Here is a 6,297-nt window from a genome sequence, read left to right as displayed (position 1 = left end):
GTATTGGATTTTTATACGGAAAAAATTGAACATGGAAATACAAGGTGAACCTCTCTCGCAAGAATTTTTGAACTTCCCCGGACAGAGCACTTGAGCTTCTTTCAACAAACCTTTTAAGCTTTTACTTTTCTATACTTTTATTCTCACCTGAAATACATTCCTTGCAGTACTTGAACTTCTCGCTGTTTTCCTTATGAACTTCTATCACATTTTTGTGTATACGTCGAATTGCACGCAATTGAAGGTCGGATGTCATTTTGTGCCATTTCAATTTTTGAACCTCTTTGTGTATTTCTAGAAATCGCAAAAATTGGAGTTTTTTAGTAAATATCGAACTTCTTCATTATTTCGAGTTGAACTTCTTGGTTTATTCGTTAGTAATGAAAGAAAAATCAAGTTTTTGTAATAAATATCGAACTGCTCCGTTTTTTGAAATTGAACTTCTTGGTTTATTTTTTAGTAACAAGGAAAACCTGACCTTTTCATATACATTGAACTACTCTATTTTTTAAAACTTGAACTTCTTGGTTTTTTTAATTTGGACTTCTTGGTGTTAATCATTTCTAACAGGAAAAACCCTAGGTTTGTAGTAAACATCAAACCACTGCGTTATTTCAGTTTGAACTTTCCTGTTTTGTAATTTGAATTGCTCTATTTCTTAATTTGAATTACTTGGTTTATTCTTTAGTAACGGGGAAAATCATTGTTTTACAATAAACATCAAACCTTTTTTAACTTCTTTTCTGAACCTCCTAAGGTTTCATCCTTGAACTTTTTGTTTCTCGTCATGTTAATTCAAAGTCTTCCTTTTGCAATACCCATGGGTTTGTTTGTTATTTTTTATTCTTTTGGACTTACATATATATTACTTGGTTTTTATTCTTTGGGAACCTACTGAATAAGAACATAGCCTGCCCATGGCGTACAAACACATACACATAGAAATTACATGTGCACACTTGATAGTAATACACGAACTCTCTAGAAAGTACTGAACTACTTTGTACATATTTTTGGAGGAAATGTGCACAAATAACTCAGAGCAAGAACTGTGAACTTTTATTTTGCCGATGATTTTGAACTACTGCAATAATAGTTAAATTTTTCACAAGAAAGAAAAGGAAGATGTGGCTCTCTTGCCACGGAACGCCTTCCAACCAAAATTCTAGAGAATGGTCCAACCTAGAAGTTTTTTAACTTTCTAAAATAATAGTTGATTTTTTAACCTTTTGGCCGTGTACCTTTTATGAACTTTAGTTTTTGACGAATGCCCCTGGTTTTGGGAACTCCTCATTCTTTTTATTTCACTGAATTTTTCAGCGATAGTAATACATGAACTTCATTGACTATTTTATTGTCAAGCTACCAAAGGTGTGGAACGACAACGTGCATCACGTGCACTTTTTGACGAACCAATTCATTGAACTATCACACGCGAAGAGGAAGAACTTATCCGACTGTATCAATTTTTGGTTACTCTAGTGCTCTTCATGACATTCTTGGGGCACTTTTTTGCATTTTTGTAAAGGAAATAGGTATTTATTTTACAAATATACATGTGGTTGTACCAAATAATCCAACACGGACAATTATTTTTTGAAGCACCAATCGTAGAAGAATTGTTCTACGGTAATTTTCATTAATAATAAGTATATTTACAAAAGAGAAAACAAAAAAAGAACCAAAAGGGTTTATCCTATTCCAGTTTTTTCAAACATAAAGGCATAAAAAAGTTTATCCACTTCTTAAACACGGACAATTGTACATGACACACTCATGAGACCACACTTATGAGAAATATAGCAAAGCAACGATTTCTCTCTGACTAACATCTGTGATTTTCTTACATGACACACCACATCATATTCCCCATTCACTTTCCTGAAAACACATTGACTGAATTCCCAAATGTAGTGTGGAAGCTACTAAATGAGACAACATAAAAACAGAAAAATAATTCATACAAGAAGAAGACATTAATGCAGTGCAACTGAGTACCAATGAACTGAAAATAAATTAGTTCTTCCCTCATATAAGCTATTGGACTTCTTCAATTTCATTTTTTAAACTGTTGCTTTTCATTTTTCCTGCTGCACCCTGAAAATAAATCCCACAACATATGACATAATATAAGTAAAGGGGAAGAAAACATATATACACCACACACTTGTGGAGGATGCAAAAATAATAATTGGAGGATAAATACAATTGTACATTATAGGGGTAGCTTTGCAAGATGGACTTATATTATTTTTCAAAATGGAACTGTTGCAGGTTGCAATAACCAATAGTCAGAGTAGCAGCAGCTTGATTCAAACAAATAATACAAAAAGGGGAGAACAATAACAAGAGGTTTATTCTACACACACACACACAGAGAGAACCAATAGTCAGAGTAGCAGCAGCTTGATTCAAACAAATAATACAGAACAAGAGGTTCATTCCAAAGAGAGAGAGAGGCACTCTGCTGACAACTGCTTTGTTCATTGATTTTTTTAATAAAAGGATGAACAATATATCTCTTAACTCTCTGCCCCAGTTTCACATGCTAATATCTCATGGACATTAACGCAAGCAGCTACCGTGCATGAAGAACATGGCAGATTCAGTAAGCTGAAATAAAACGAGAAGTAAGAGAGCTCGGTGCAGGTCATGCCAAAAATATCAAAGAATATACGGAGCTAGAGATCCATTAGCCACAACCAAACACACTCATGAGAAATAGAAAATTTCAGAAAATACCAATGTTGCATTAGAACTTCTCCAGGTTCCTACATGCATTGGATCAAGTATTCACGCACTGGAGTCTTCAATTGAACCCATGAGCTGGCGGATTGGGGAAAGAGGAGGAGAGCGGCGGATGTTGGGTTGGGGCGGAGTGCCAGCCGGGCGCGACGCACAGACGACGACGGAGTGCGGGGCGGCTGGTGGGGGCAAGCGGTTGGGCTCCTGGTCGACGGCGACAGAGAAGCACCACCAACAAGAGGCAGTGCGGCGGAGGAGCCTCGCCACGGTAGGTGATTGGATCCAGACCACGCAGAATGGCGAGACACAAGCGGCGGCCCGTGGAAGTTAGCCGGCGGTGGGGATGGGGTGAAGGCCTACTGCGGCGATGGGGATGCGGGTGGAGGCCGGCTGCAATGGCGGGTCTACGGTAGGAGGCCGAAGACTGCGGGAGGAGGCCGGCGACGGAAGGAACATGGAAGGTTCGAGACGACAAGGAAGGAAGGTCATGGATAGGATATGTGTCCATTCAATATGGGATAATGGGCCGGTCTAGTTCGTCTCTCTTTTCTTTTCTCGGATCCAGAAACACCTCATCCGGCCTATATAGGGCGTTGTGATCCAAATAACTATTCTAATCCCAGGATTAGAATAGTGTTGTCCTATATATATATATCCGTCACTAGTTGATTCTTGATTCAGCGGCATTGTTGGATGCATGAAGTGGCCCAGACCGACATTACGCGTACGCTTACGCGAGACTGGTTCTACTGACGTGCTTCGCACACAGGTGGCTAGTGGGTTTCTGTTTCTCTAGCTTTAGTTGAATCGGATTCAATGAACAGGGTTCTTTCTGAAGATCAAAAAGCAATCATTATACCACGTTCTGGTTTTTGATGCGTAGGTAAGAACGGTTCTTGCTTAGTCCGTAGCAGCCACGTAAAACTTGCAACAACAAAGTAGAGGACGTCTAACTTGTTTTTGCAGGGCATGTTGTGATGTGATATGGTCAAGACATGATGCTAAATTTTATTGTATGAGATGATCATGTTTTGTAACACAGTTATCCGCAACTGGCAAGAGCCATATGGTTGTCGCTTTATTGTATGAAATGCAATCGCCATGTAATTGCTTTACTTTATTACTAAGCGGTAGCGATACTCGTAGAAGGAATAGTTGGTGAGACGATAATGATGCTTCAATGAAGATCAAGGTGTCAAGCCGGTGACGATGGTGATCATGACGGTGCTTTGGAGATGGAGATCAAAGGCACATGATGATGATGGCCATATCATATCACTTATATTGATTGCATGTGATGTTTATCCTTTATGCATCTTATTTTTCTTAGTTCGGCAGTAGCTATAAGATGATCTCTCACTAAATTTCAAGGTATAAGATGCACCGTTGCTATAGTTCGTCGTGCCAAGACACCAAGTGATGATCGGGTGTGATAAGCTCTACGTTCACATACAATAGGTGCAAGCCAGTTTTGCACACGCGGAATACTCGGGTTAAACTTGACAAGCCTAGCATATGCAGATATGGCCTCGGAACACTGAGACCGAAAGGTCGAGCATGAATCATATAGTAGATATGATCAACATTGTGATGTTCACCATTGAAAACTACTCCATCTCACGTGATGATCAGACATGGTTTAGTTGATATGAATCACGTGGTCACTTAGATGATTAGAGAGATGTCTATGTAAGTGGGAGTTCTTAAGTAATTTGATTAATTTAAGTTTAATTTATCATGAACTTAGTACCTAATAGTATTTTGCATGTCTATATTGTTGTAGATAGATGGCCCGTGCTGTTGTTCCGTCGAATTTTAATGCGTTCCTAGAGAAAGCTAAGTTGAAAGATGATGGTAGCAACTACACGAACTGGGTCTGTAACTTGAGGATTATCCTCATTGCTGCACAGAAGAATTACGTCCTGGAAGCACAGCTAGGTGACAAACCCGCTGCAGGAGCAACGCCAGATGTTATGAACACCTGGCAGAGCAAAACTGATGACTACTCGATAGTTCACTGTGCCATGCTTTACGGCTTAGAACCGGGACTTCAACGATGTTTTGAACGTCATGAAGCATATGAGATGTTCCAGGAGTTGAAGTTAATATTTCAAGCAAATGCCCGGATTGAGAGATATGAAGTCTCCAATAAGTTCTACAGCTGCAAGATGGAGGAGAATAGTTCTGTCAGTGAACATATACTCAGAATGTCTGGGTACCACAACCACTTGACTCAACTGGGAGTTAATCTTCCTGATGTTAGTGTCATTGACAGTGTTCTTCAATCACTGCCACCAAGCTATAAGAGCTTCATGATGAACTATAATATGCAAGGGATGGATAAGACGATTCCTGAGCTCTTTGCAATGCTAAAGGCTGCGGAGGTAGAAATCAAGAAGGAGCATCAAGTGTTGATGGTTAACCACCAGTTTCAAGAAAAAGGGTAAAGGGAAGAAGGGTAACTTCAAGAAGAACAGCAAGCCAGTTGCTGCTCAAGTGAAGAAACCCAAGTCTGGACCTAAGCCTGAGACTGAGTGCTTCTACTGCAAAGGAACTAGTCACTGGAAGCGGGACTACAACAACAACAACAAAGCCTTTAGTCCCGAACAAGTTGGGGTAGGCTAGAGGTGAAACCCATAAGATCTCGCAACCAACTCATGGCTCTGGCACATGGATAGCAAGCTTCCACGCACCCCTGTCCATAGCTAGCTCTTTCGTGATACTCCAATCCTTCAGGTCTCTCTTAACGGACTCCTCCCATGTCAAATTCGATCTACCCCGCCCTCTCTTGAAATTCTCCGCACGCTTTAGCCATCCGCTATGCACTGGAGCTTCTGGAGGCCTGCGCTGGATATGCCCAAACCATCTCAGACGATGTTGGACAAGCTTCTCCTCAATTGGTGCTACCCCAACTCTATCTCGTATATCATCATTCCGGACTCGATCCTTCCTCGTGTGGCCACACATCCATCTCAACATACGCATCTCCGCCACACCTAACTGTTGAACATGTCGCCTTTTAGTCGGCCAACACTCCGCGCCATACAACATTGCGGGTCGAACTGCCGTCCTGTAGAACTTGCCTTTTAGCTTTTGTGGCACTCTCTTGTCATAGAGAATGCCAGAAGCTTGGCGCCACTTCATCCATCCAGCTTTGATTTGATGGTTCACATCTTCATCATTACCCCCATCCTCCTGCAACATTGACCCCAAATACCGAAAGGTGTCCTTCCGAGGTACCACCTGGCCATCAAGGCTAACCTCCTCCTCCTCACACCTAGTAGTACTGACACCGCACATCATGTACCTGGTTTTAGTTCTACCAAGCCTAAACCCTTTCAATTCCAAGGTTTGTCTCCATAACTCTAACTTCCTATTTACCCCCGCCCGACTATCGTCAACTAGCACCACATCATCCGCAAAGAGCATACACCATGGGATATCTCCTTGTATATCCCTTGTGATCTCATCCATCACCAATGGAAAAAGATAAGGGCTCAAAGCTGACCCCTGATGCAGTCCTATCTTAATCGGGAAGTCATCGGTGTCGAC

The sequence above is a fragment of the Triticum aestivum genome, chromosome 3A (assembly GCF_018294505.1).
Source record: "Triticum aestivum cultivar Chinese Spring chromosome 3A, IWGSC CS RefSeq v2.1, whole genome shotgun sequence".
NCBI lineage: Eukaryota > Viridiplantae > Streptophyta > Magnoliopsida > Poales > Poaceae > Triticum > Triticum aestivum.
This window is presented reverse-complemented; position numbering follows the sequence as displayed.